Source organism: Arvicola amphibius, chromosome 13 (assembly GCF_903992535.2).
Source record: "Arvicola amphibius chromosome 13, mArvAmp1.2, whole genome shotgun sequence".
In the NCBI taxonomy this organism is placed as follows: domain Eukaryota; kingdom Metazoa; phylum Chordata; class Mammalia; order Rodentia; family Cricetidae; genus Arvicola; species Arvicola amphibius.
The window spans coordinates 10515850-10530150 of NC_052059.1; the positions used below are offsets into that span (position 1 = coordinate 10515850).

The 14301-nt window shown below is 34.8% G+C and overlaps 1 pseudogene; it reads left to right on the plus strand.

Moving 5' to 3' along the window:
• Positions 1-7907: 7907 nt before the first annotated feature.
• On the plus strand, positions 7908-8004 carry LOC119800550 (annotated as a pseudogene).
• The last annotated feature ends 6297 nt before the right edge of the window (positions 8005-14301 follow it).

Sequence of the window (14301 nt, forward strand, 5' to 3'; positions counted from 1 at the left end):
ACTAATTACTTATTCATTACTGATAATGCAAAAGCTATTTAAAATCAATGTGTAATATCTTCTACTGTTTTATCTTTACATTTTATGGTGAATAAGCTGTGAATATATATGAGTAAAACCTAATCTTTACTGTATTTATCACTAGCTATCTATTCTGTAAGTATGTAGAATACAAACATAAACTATTCAAACAACACACAGATAAACTTAATGCTGATGCATTTCATACCTGATATTTGGAAACTATTACCTCCTGCCATAAGTTTTTTCAAAATATTTTATTTCTGAGGTAATGCAATTTGTTGTTAATGAAGTTACACTGAGATTTTGCTATATCTTTGGTTTATAGAAAAAAATCAATGTATCTTTTTCTAGAAATTATTATGAAACAGTAAGATATATTTGTGGTTCAGATTATTCTCTTACTCCTGCACCAAAAATCATAATATTTACCAATTTCAAAGTTGCCTGTTTATAATTTGAGAAATTTAATCAGTGACAGCATGAGTTCTAGGTCAAGTGTTCTCAGTTACTGTGAGTTTCATCCTTCATAAATAAAAAAATAGAAAACTAAAATGATCACTTTCATGTTTAGGATGTGTTGAGGAAAGAAATTGCAAAATATTTATTTTCCTAATGTTTATCCTTAAGAATCTAAGATGTTCAGTTGTATTAAGGTTAACAAAATGAATTTTCATTATTTGTTTTTGAAGACCCACATCTGATTTAAATGTTTATACTTGGGTATTATGCATGTAGACTTTGATTCTATAGTTGTATAGTTTGAACCATAAAAATATTAAAATTATGCTGCAGACATTTAACATGGGTTAACTTATCTTTCCACGTATTATTTGCAAGAGATTTGCAAAGACAACTGTATAGCTTTAAGTGCTTAACACATTAAATTTTCATGGCTTATGAAGACAACTGAAAATTAAAATTACTTGATTTAGATATTAAATTCACTAATGCACTTTGAATAACGTCAATTGCAATACTCCCTTTATTGTTTTAATTGACCATAGTACTTAGGAAATCTCTCTCACACACACCTAAATTAAATTTTACAATAATTAATAGCAGCAAAATTTATTTGCTAATGTTAGATCTCAGTCCATCAAAACTATTATTAAAGAAAAAAAGGCTATGAATCCAAAGGAGAACAATTAGGAAGCATGCGAGGGGATGAAGAGAGTAAGAAATGGGGGAAATGGGGAATTTAATTATAATTTAAAAAATTTAAATTATTATATAGAGTTGTCTATTGTTATATGTACTTGTAGCCCCAATGCTGATAAAGCATACACACACACACACACACACACACATACATATATGCATTTGCATAGAAATACATACATGTACACGTAACAGAAATATTAGAGAAAATTAGATATCAATATGGGAGTGGTTTTGGTGTGGGAGGTCCTTCTGTCTATGTGTTGCTCTTATTGGTTAATGAATAAAAAACTGCCTTGGTCTGTTGATTGAGCAGAACTTAGGTAGGTGGGGAAAACAGAACTAGATTTTGGCAAGAAGAAGGCAGAGTCAGAGAGACCCCATGGGCCCGCCGTGATTTGCTGAGACTTTGCTGGTAGGCCACAAATCATCGTGATATACAGATTAATAGAAATGGGTTAAACTAATATGGACGAGTTAGCCAATAAGAAGTTAGAGCTAATGGGCCAAGTAGTGATTTAATTAATAGATTTCTGTGCTGTTATTTTGGGGCTAAGCTAACAGGCAGCCAGGACGAACCAAAGGATCCTCCTTCCTTACAGTTTGATGGAGTTTAGCTGGGACAGTCTGAAGGAAAAAGAGTAGGGGTAATAAAAGAAGGACATAGATCCAGATGCTAACTCCCTTAAGTGAAAGCAAAGTTATATGATTTAAATTAATAAAAAATTTAATTTTGGAAGCATAGATATTGTAATACAGACAAGTGAAAGAAGAGCAATAATCTCCTTCTTTCTGGTCTTTGTTTATTCAACGGCAAGCAAAGAAAAAAAAAGACAGCTTTTAATTGCAATTTTATTCAAACTTAGAATTTAAAATGTAAGTTTATAATATATACATTCTGATAACTATGGAAATATTAATCACTATTTGTGAATTGATGACTAATTTACTTATCCTCTAAGTAAATACCTGTTTTGACATAATTTCAAAATTATGACTGTCTTTTTTTGGTGGGGGGTTCGAACAGGTTTTCCCTGTAGCTTTGCGGACTGTCCTGGAACCAGCTCTTGTAGACCAGCCTGGCCTTGAACTCACAGAGATCCACCTGTCTCTCCCTCCTGACTGCTGGGATTAAAGGCGTGTGCCACCACCGCCCAGTTAATTATCTGTCTTTAAGGAAAACTTTAGAGAAAACAGCTATTAAAAAACACTTCAAATATGGTGGTTATTATTAATATTATGAAACTTGTTGTTTTAAAACTGAAAGTCTTTATGACTTTCTCAAAGCACAGTTTGTTAAAGAAACAGAGTTTCTGTTAACAATATAAAAACCAGTGTAAAACAAAACAATGAAAAGGAAATGAATATATAATACTAACATAGGGATTCTGGTGGCTATTTCAGAGAAAATATTAATATGTGCACCTAATAAGATATGCCCATTTTGTGTTTCTCGGATAATGTTATTAAGTTAATATTACCACTCTGTGATATTTGGATGGCACACCACTCATTACTTAAAAGTCTGCTCCTAAGAGCAAACTGTATCTGAATTTAGGTTTTCAACACTTAGTTTTGAATTTTTTCATATGCATATGCCATAACTTTATTTTATAATTAAAATGCTTTTTAAATTGCTTCATCCGCACCCTCCCCTGACAAGCTCTTTGCAACCTACTTGTTCCATTAGGCAATGCCTTTCTTCCTCAGTTACTGGCTCCTGCAGCAGTTGTAGATTACATTACTTTTCATTTGTCTTCCAAGCAATAGATTAGAAATAGATGATAGGAGAGGAGACAATGTCATTAATTCAATTTTCTATTTGTCTTCTGTCTCTTTCCCTATCTCTAGCAATCACCATATGTATTTCCAGGACATTGCACTAGATCTGCAGTGTTTTGTGGAGCTGTGCTTCAAATTTATTCTTTATGTCTTAGAATCTTTGTGATCAAATATCTACATTCTTTTCAAAGTGACAGGCAAAAATGCTGAAAATGTAATTGCTAATTGTGTGTAAAAGTAGTTTTCATTATTCATATAATCTTGAAATATTAGCACTTTGCTTTTCTAAGTACTTTTGTCAAGATGAGTCTTAAAGCAATAGCAGTATAAAATAAGATAAAATTATATAACTTCACCAAAAATGTTTATTTCCTACTTCAATTTCAATTTAGTAGATCATTATGTAATTTCACAAAACTTAAATGAAAATAAGGAGTTTTTGGGCTCACTTATGTTACTCCACAGGAGATAATTGAATATTGAAACTGAGTTTGCAATGTATTGATTGGTGCTCAATTGCAGGTGGTGAAGATTGATCTTTAGATAGAACAAATGAGTATGTCATCATGGGATACCTCCTAAGAGTAACAGCAAATCTGATAAGGGCATATCTGTGAGCACTACCCAGCCAGGTCTATGAGGTCCCAATCACAATCTAGCGGCAGACGTCTGTCAGAATTGAGGTCCAAGTGGGTCACAAGAAATTAAAAAGGCATAAAATTAAGGCAAGTCAGATTTTGTAATAACAAGTTTTAGACAGAAATAACTACAGAGAGAGTATGACTGGAAGAGAAAATTACATGCTAAGAGAGCTGCCTGGGTGATTAGGAAGGGCATGGCACACTTGCCTTTGAAGTTATAGGGAAAACTTGAGAAAAGTAGGTACAGTTAAGAGGGAAAAGCTCACTGTGTGTGCTGTGTCTACATGAAGATGCAGATGCACATTCTAAGGAATTGATGGTCTCTATAGGAACAAAGCGCAGAGCAATGCACAGTTGTTTTCATGTTTTTGATTGTTAAAAATTAACTGCAGATAACGAGGTTACAATCCTGGAGGGGAGGAAGCTAGTATCTTCTGAATTAAATCATACAATAGGATATCATAAAAAAGGAAAATCTGAGCCGGGCGGTGGTGGCGCACGCCTATAATCCCAGCACTCGGGAGGCAGAGGCAGGAGGATCTCTGAGTTCGAGGCCAGCCTGGTCTACAAGAGCTAGTTCCAGGACAGGCTCTAGTAAGTACAGGGAAACCCTGTCTCGAAAAACCAAAAAAAAAAAAAAAAAAAAAAAAAAAAAAAAAAAAAAAAAAGGAAAATCTGCTAGGAACATAGTACGTCGAAATAGTAGCACATGGATTTCAGGGAGAAGGAAAAGACTGGGGATCTTCAGGGCTCTAGACTTTACAACTGAAATACATGTCTGCTCTGTGTTAACTCTGCATCAACTGGGAACCTAGGTCACTAAAATGAGCATGGTGAGAGTATCACCAACATCACCTCTCTAGAAAACAAACAATTTGGTCACATTTGTTTAAGTTCAACTGCTGGGCTGAATGCAGGAATTTTAACGCAAACCATATCAACAAAGCAGCACTTGCATCCAGAGATGAAAATTGGCGGTCTCTCTATGAATTACAGAAGCTAGAAAAGTTCTCTGATGTTTCCGATAGAATAATTTACAGTTTTGAGGAAATCAGCAATTAAAGACTGAAGACTTTTATTCTTAATTCCTTCTGTCTTAATATAGAAGTGGGAAAACTCACTGGCCCAGCCTCCCAGTGCACAGGGATGTTGTCTAAGTCTACCAGCCAGACACATTCATACAGGAAGTCCATTCTGACTCACAAGTGTGAGCTTCGGCAGTATGAACAGCCTCGAGTCCCTGGCTGGAAATGCCATTAGTGCAGCAGCACGGTAGCTACTATAAAGCTGAACTGGTGGCAGAAAGGTGACACCAGTGTGAACATTTTATATGGAATACTCAGTGGTAAGGCAACTATATCTTCTTATCAGGAGCTCTGCAGCATGATTCAGGTTGAAGCTGAACCTTCAACTCATTCATTCATTGTGTGGACTACCAAGATCACATTCATAAATCCTTCTCAAGTTTAATTGGTTAGCCTCCTTCTATCACTGGCAATTCAGAAATGATCTTCATTTTACTCTTGGGTGATCCTCACACACACACACACACACACACACACACACACACACTAGTCAGGAAGAATTTCTATACATATCTGCATATATTACAATGTCTCAGAACCTAAAGAACTCACCCAAGTTTCCACAACCTGCTATCCATCCAACTCCAAAGTCCGTGATTCTCCATTTGTATAATATTCCTCTACCTTATTGATCTCTATACGACAACTCATAGGAATGACAGGATAGTGGTCTCATCCCTGCTGCATTTGCTGAGTGTGCCTGTAAGGTGGGCATTTATTCCTTCATTCATCCCCTTACTCTTGAACCTAGACCATAGCCTCTAAAGGGATGTCAGTGATCACCCTATTCACCTAGCTCAGCTCACTTTCTATCACATCAGTCTACTTAATTTCCTTTAAATTTTAATTATTATCTGATATTATCTTACCCTTTCTCTGGAGTGTTTGGTTATCCTCTACTTCCTATTAGAATGTGAGTTTCAAAAGACATGCCTTATTTTTCCCAAGCGTGTATCTCTGGTATCTAGCTCACTTCCTGACCTTTAAGAGACCCCCAAACTATGTTTACTGAGTGACTGAATAAACAAATAGAAAGGATGGATAAATGTAAAAAAAAAATAAAAAATAAAATCTCTGACATTATGAAGGGTTGCTACTTGCTGTGGGACAATGGTTTGTACCCTGTCAATTGTATTTTAATAAAACGCTGATTGGCCAGTAGCCACAGAAGCATAGGGATAACAAGATAACCGCAGACACCCAGGAAAGTCCATATCATGTCTGAATTTCCACACAATGTGCTTGGGGTGGGACACAGACGCTGGAATTAGCACAATGGGACTGGAAGCCGCTCTGAGCGGAGTAATGATATAATATAAAGAACCACGGCCAATCTGCAGCAAGAAAAGCAGTTCTATATCCAAATAAACTGCTGGCTCCACGCACAGGCTGCGGCCAGCTGACTGAGGGCTCGAGCCTGCCCTCAGTAGAGCGGGGCTGGAGAGCGGGTGTTCTAAAAACAAACGTTGGGAGCGCTTCTGATATATTAAATATTTAAAAACATCAATTTGAAGGTGTATTGACTTTCCATTTCAATCTCTGAATTAGATGATCCGATGCCAGTTCAGTAACACGGAAGAGAATGAATCTCATTGAAGTAAAATCCTTAAAACTCGAAGAAGAAAAACATCTCATTCCCTACAAAGCGGTTTTGTGCTCTTGTTTCCATTTGCACTGTGCCATTGCCGTACTTTCAGTGGTTCAGCTTCTCTTCTGTTTCTAGAGTTACATATGTGGCATACTATAGCTCTGTCTCAGAAGCTAGAATATAAGTAATTATTACCAATTTTCAAATTGCTAGTCTTGGCTTCAAAAGACCAAGCTGGCCTTTCTATCTTCAAAAGAATGTCTCAAAAACTAAATATAAAATATTTTATCTTGAAAAATATCAAAGCAATGCAATATGAAAATAACCAAAGGAACATGTTAGAGAAGAGAAGATAACAGAAAATGATGCCCCAGAGAGCCTTACTCTTGAGTGCGAATAGGCAGCCAGGTGGATGCAAACTGCCATTGAGCAATACGAATTTAGAGCACATAGAAGCGTAATGAGAACAAGAATATTTGATATCTAAAGGATTTCTGGAACTTCATAAGGACAAACAATTTTTAAAAATCTCAAGGACAGCAATTACTATGCCCAGGATAACTGAAGCTTCTAGATGGGGAGAAATGACTGTTCTCTTCGGCACCTTTAGCAAATGATGTACGGTAATGCTAAAGATATACGCTGGTTGAAAAAATGCCACCAAATAATTTTCAAATTACGTGACAAACTATTTAGTGATCCTTTAGTCAGGGAATGCATTATAAATTTAACAATACTTCTGAATAGGAATTTAAATCAGTTTTAAAAACAATATTAGAGGATGATATTTGTTAACATGGTTATTAACAAGCTTTTTGAGGATGTAAAATTATATTTCTCTTCATAAATTTGTTTATTTCTGTGCATCTGAGAATCTTTGTTTGACCCTCATATCATGTTTCATTTGAGAGTTAAGCATTGCTATGTAAAAAACTACTTGAATAAAATCACAAAAATTATTGCAGATTTTTAAGAATGGTGAAGCCTTAATTTTGAATCTTTAATACGATGGATTTTATATTACTCATCTTGATAGGAGTTTGATGAATAATTTTGTCTTGATACAAACTAGATTGGCTTTTACTGTGATACTCTGTATATTTCAAATGTGAATGAAAGTTATCAAGAAATTCAAAGGCTTTAGTGTCCGTCTAAAAAAGAAATTTAAGGGCTTCTCTAGTTAAATCTAACAGCTTTAACACATACTGAAAAGTGTGAGTCTATACAGTAAAAGTAGCTTGAGAAATGAAGTAACATAAAGTTGCTAACAGCCCCTTGAAAGAATAACTAAATAAATTTCAAGACATAAAACATTTTCACAAGAAAAATATCCCAGAACAGATCTTTCAAGAGCAAATATTTTACAGCATCAGAGTTTTAAAAAGTGAGAGAATATTAATATAAACCACTATTAATAGTATAAAATTATCACATCCAAATGTTTTGAATTTAAACATTAAAATATAAAAAAATCTAGAATAAGCACAATAAAAGGAAGAAAATAGTTAAGGCTTTGGATATTTGACTTTAAGAGAGGTGAAAATGGTGCTTATTTTAATAAAAAATGTATGGATAGCGCCAGAGTAGGATTATTGTACTAAAAAAATTAGAAAACATAATGTTCATCCTTGCTTTGTCAGCACATTACTAAAATTGGAATCATACTGAGATTAGCATAGCCCTTTACAAGAATGACATATATGTTTGTAAAGCAGTCCATATTTTTCAGATGGGAGGAGTAGAGGGATTTACAGCGACAATCAGTATGTATTATGTGAGACAAAAATCTGTTTTCAATAAAAGGAAAAAGTAAAGCATTCAAAAAACAATAGAGATTAAAATGATTATGGTGTTTTACAATTTATGAAAGTAGAGGGACTCTTAAATGAAAGTGACTAAATGGATATTTAATGAAGTGACTAAATGAATATATTAAATACTACAAAAACACTTACAAATGCTCCATCTCCAGTTTTAATGACACAATAACAGATATTCTAACCGTCCCATAAGAGTATGTCAGTAAATCAGAATCATGAAACTGAGAGCTACTGCATTACAATAGAAACAATAACACTGAAGGGCTAATAACAATATTGTTTTCTGTTCTTTGAAAGTTTGACTTTTAATATTTTTTAAACATAGCTTTCTATGATGATGAAAATGTGGTTGAATAACTATTTAGAAAGTGATGGTATGCATAATTATTACAATTTCATGTTCTTACTTTTTATGTATTACTCTTCAAATGATTTATATGTAATTTATAAAAATCAAGTTAATTTTTCTAAGCACTTATGATAACAGGTCAACAACTTCTAAATTTATTTTTTAAAGTTTGCTACTTTTGAGATTATAATATGCTTACAGCATTTCTCCCTTCTCTTCTCACTCCAAATATTTCCATATAACCCTGTCTCTCCATGTTTTTCAAATTTATGGCATTAAATTGTCATATTCCTCTCTCTCTCTCTCTCTCTCTCTCTCTCTCTCTCTGTCTCTCTCTCTCTCTGTGTGTGTGTGTGTGTATGTGTGTGTCCCTTTCTCTGTCTGTCTGTCTCTATCTCCCCCATCCCTCCCTCACTATTATATCCCTAAATATAACCTGCTCAGTCTGTATATTGTTTCAGTATGTGTCTTTCAAGGGCTGACATTTGGTACGGATAACCAGTCGGGCTCTTCCCTGAGGACTATGTCTCCTGCTCTCATCATTCCTTAGTTGGGCTCTTCCCTGAGGACTATGTCTCCTGCTCTCATCATTCCTTAGTTGCCGCAGTTCTTTCTGTACGTCTGAGGCTTTGTGGGCTTTTCCCTTTGGTATGTCTATTAATGCCATCTTTTTTCCAGCTCATTTTTAGACAGTCGCATTCGTGAGACGTTCAGGGTGTAGCTTCTGACGTTAATAGGAGACAGAGTCTCACAGAAAACTCCATAACCCTCTGCCTTTTGTTACCTTTCGGTCCTGTCTTCTGGACCACAGGTGAGAGAGTGTGTTGTAGATATAATCACTGGGACTGGGCTCTGTGACCCTGTATTTTGATTGATTGTGGTTTTCTGTAGTGGCCTTCTGTTTCAAAGAAAAGTTTCCTTGATAAGAACTTATGACTCCTTTCAAAAAAAAGTATCACAATTACAGCAAATATAAATGTTGATTGAGAATAAATAGATTTTCAGGAACAAAAAGGAGGCAATGTTAGCTCATCACGCAGTTCTGATCTGAAACAGACAAAAGGTGAGCAGTACTCACATCCAGAGCTCACAAAACAAAAAGCTACCACATGTTCCTCCTCTTCACAGCTTGCCAAGATACTTCTCTAGCAGCCTGTGCAAACTGAGTATTTTGGTTACCAAAGATTTTTCACTTCATGAAGAAACAGGGGAAAGAAGAAACTCGCGTGCATTTTTTTAGACTCTCTATCAGTATAAATATAAGGTATAGTATTAGTAAGAAGTAGGCAGTACTAAAGGGAATAAAAGTGACAGCAAAGGGCAACTGTACCTTAGACACAAATGGCAAACACAGATAGCAGTGCACAAGAAAGAATTACTTTTGACTCATAGCATTTAGCGTTGATCTAATGACAAGGTCAAGTATTATGCACTGAGTGTAAAATTAATGTCAAGTCCAAATGGACTTTTCTTCTGGATGGTGCTTACTAATGCGAAGCATTTTAAAAAGAAGCCGTCAGCAACACTTTGGACAGAGAATTTTGAAAGGAGAAGTAATTCATGTCATTTATTTTCAGGGGAAAAAAATCCCTTGAGAGTGAGACGTTTATTTCTGCATTTAATTTTCAAGAATAAGAGTAAGATGTAGACTAACGTGGGATATCAATAGTTATTTCAGTTCACCTGAAGCCAGAATAGTGATTTAATTTGTGTTAAGGGTGAATTGAACATTTTTCTATTTTTGATTAAACCACCTTTTCGATAATGTTAAAATCTTAACCAAAGTAGCACAATTTCTTAAAATGTAAATGGTAAACACTGACTTATATTAATAATTTCAATATTAGATGAGAGGCAGATCTTGAGCCAGGACTGTCCTTCTCATTTTCCAGATAAAACTCAGGACATGCCATCATGCTTTTTGTTCAGAAACAACAGAAATAATAGGCGATACTTCTGTCTGTTGGCATGAAGCAAATTGTTTGTACTTTATCTATCTTCTTTTTGTCAGTGTGTTATTGAACTTAGAGAATTTAGATACACCAAAACTGAAGGATTCCAAAGTCCCTGAAATTATTCCATGTAACTTTTTTTCAGACACTATTAGCATTAGAGTTAGACAACTTAATTTTGTTATAATTTTATTGTAGGGGGATAACTAATATAGTTGTTTGTATAATCTTTGGTAAATAACTTTTAATAGTCAAAGTCCAAAATAGATTTCAAGGTGTATTACAAAGTGCCATTAGTTGTGAAAATGCTAAGTATGAGTAAAAATGAGTACTCTCTGCTTTCCATATTATCTAAACACAACTCAGGGTTATGCATTGAGAATATGTACCAGAAACACAAATTCAATGAAATATCAAGTCAGATTTCATACTGAATTCCTTTACAGCCAAACTGGAGAATGAATTCATTGGTTTATATATACAGAGCAACATCAATATCAACAAAGAAATGTTTGCTTCATCCAGTTACACAGCAAGAAAGTAAAGTGTGAATACAAAGTTAGAAGTACGAAGCACGGCAGGAGTAGAGAGAGAGCAGGCCCACAACTCACAAACTTGAGGTGCAGGACTCCAACAACAGCTTCTTTACAGCCTCAGTCCCAGCCACATGTAAGAGGTTTTATCAACTGCCCAGGATTTTCTAGGAGGCAGAAATTTTATTTCTGCATACTTTCTTTATGGCTATCCTTATTATTTATACCCACCAGTGTTATTCCTATGAAGCCTGATATGTGAAAAGACATACTGGTGTTAATCAAGGTTATAATTTTATGTATTTTTTCTGAGATAATATTTCTGAAATTTTATCAATATATATTATTATGAACCTCACACAAAGAAATTTCGAATTCAAGTTTAGTAAACTAAATACATTTATTATTGAACTATTTTTAATATTAGCAACATCATATTATGTATTAATCAATCCTTGCATTTATATTAATAGACAATCATCATTAAAGAATTTAAATTAATATTTTCTGATATTGGTGCACAGAATTAGAACATTTAACCAATGGCCCATATGAATAAGAGATGATATCTCATTATGTTAAAATAAGATTTTAAAAATTCCATAAATATATTCATTAAATCCATAGTATCACTATATGAAAAACAGGTGATAAGTTACAATTTAAGGAGCGGTAGTAGTTACAGATAAAGAGGCTGTAAAAAGTGAAAGAAGAACTTGGGAAGATTTTTTAAGTTTTACAAATTAACATAACCTAGTTACTTTTTTTTTCTTCTGGAAAAGTTAATTGTCTTTGTCAGTGAAAAGAAGTGCAATTTACTAACTTCCCATGAGGATTATAATTGCTCCTCTTTCTTCTTCAGAAGCCTGACATGTTTTGAGAGTTGGGGAACTTTCATGTGTGTGAATGATTTACAAAATTTGTGTCATGTAGCAAGGGAAAAAAAGTATTTCACTCTTAATAAACTAAATGAAGGACATAGATAGAGCTGAAAGTAGTTAATAATGAGTTTGCATATTGATGACTTAGCAAATAAATTTAAGAAGTTTGCTTAAATTTAAGACTTGCTCTTTAACACCACTGTTAAATCTATTCAATTTTTTTTTTTCAGTTTTTAAATGAAGAGATTTGATGACCCAGCATCTTTAGCATGGTAAATCAGAAGCAAAATGTTTATAAAGTGACTGCTTTTTCATAAATGAGAATTGGGCATGTATTATATAATGTCTAATATTGTTATATCAGGAGGAGAAGGATTTCCACATTGCAAGGTTTTACTTGAACAATTGTTTCAAAAGATTTCTGCTTAGGTGCAAAGACCTTGGCTTATGCCTTGGAAAATCAGTATAAAACATAAAAGGGGTTTATGAAGGAGAAATTTTTAAGTCAAGTGTGGAGTTTATTAAGAAAAACATGTATGCCTAGACTTTAGGACAGCCAGGGAGAGGTAGAGGAGAAAAGGGAACAGAATTCTCTTATGCTGTAAATAAAGATACCACCTTGAAACATGTGGGTAAGTGACAAAATTCAAAAATACTCTCCTGAGAAAGGTAACCCAATCACAGAAAGAAAAATGTTGCTTGTTTACTATTACAGATCCTGTCTCCCAAACCTTAGTTACTTGGATCAATTGAAGAAACCAGGAAACTTAAAAGAGTCATGAAATTGTGTGGATTTCTACAGAGAGATAGTAGGACACAGATACTATGAGAAGGGAAATGAGAAGTAAGAAGGTATTTAACTAGAAATGTAAAGGGAAGGAAGTATAGAGGGAAGTATAGAAGTATAGCATGGATGATGAATAAATAAAACTAGATATGTTTGAAAAAGTCATAGTGCCTGAACCTGACATGAAGAGCTACAAGCAACCTAGGAGAACTGAGTGTGAGAGAAAAGAAGAGCACACCACAAGGTTATCCAGCTGTTTTCAGTAGTGTGGCTCTGTAGTAGAGTTTGAAGTCAGGTAATGTGAAGCCTCCATAAGATCCTTTATTGTACAGGATTGTTTTGGTTATCTTGGGTTTCTTTGCTTTTCTATAAATTGAGTATTCTTTTTAGGTCTGTGAAGAATTTTTCTGGAACTCAAATGGGCATTGCATTGAATCTTTGGGCTACTTTTTAAAATTTTTAGTATGTTAATTCTACCTACTCTAGAGAATGGGAGATCTTTCCATTTTCTGGTGTCTTCTTCAATTTATTTCTTCAAAGGTTTAAAGTTCTTGTCATACAAGTCTTCCACTTGTTTGATTAGAGTTACTTCATTATATTTTATGTTATTTGTGGCTATTGTGAAGGATGATGAATTGGTCATGAAAAAAAAAAAACAAATAATCCAATACGAAATTGGGGTGTGGACCTAAACACAGAACTCTCAACAGAGTAATCTAAAATGACTGAAAGACACTTTAAAAAAATACTCAAATCCTTAACCATCAGAGAAATGAAAATCAAAATACCTTTGACATTCCATCTTACACCTGGAAGAATGGCCAACATCGAAAACACTGATTGTTGGGAGCAGTGAGACCCCAGATCCTGAATTTCTTGTAATCCCCTGATCTGAGTGCCTACAGCTGCTCTGAGCAGGAGACCTTCAGGAGTTCCTGATGGCAGGAGAGTGGTTTCTGGTGGGTTTGGCTGGGGCATAGCTATCTCTATATAATCTGCCCCTGAACACAATAAAGGGGGCATTCTTGGGGAATTCAAGGATGACCCGTGTCGCTGTCTCTTTGTCTGTGTGTGTTTGTGTATTTTAACCTCCAGCCCCTTACCCGAAGCTCAGTAACTGGGTTCAAGTGCACAGAGTGCAGACACAAGGGCGTGGTGCGGTGCGTGGCATTTGGAAGTCTCCACCGAGATTTCAGCAACTGATGACAATTTATGCTGGAGAGAATGTGGAGTAAAGGGAACATTTGTCCATTGCTAGTGGGAGTGCAAACTGGTTCAGCCCCCTTAGATATCAGTATGGTGATTTCTTAGAAAATTAGGAAACAACCTTCCTCAAGACGCAGGAAAACGACTTTTGGGTACATATCCTAAGGATGCTCCATCGTACCACATGAACATATAGTCAACTATGCACATAACATTATTGTTTGTCATAGCCAGAACCTGGAAACAACCTAAATGCCCCTCGACCGAAGAATGGATTAGGAAAATGTGGTTCATTTACACAATGGAGTACCACACAGCAGAAAAAATAATGATTTCTAGAAATTTGCCAGCAAATGGATGAGACCATATGTCTCAAGTGTCAGAATTAAACATCACATTGAATGAGGTAATTGAGACACAGAAAGATAATTATCATATATACTTACTCATAATTGTACTGGCTTTTAGACATAAAACAAAATTTGAAAGCCTATA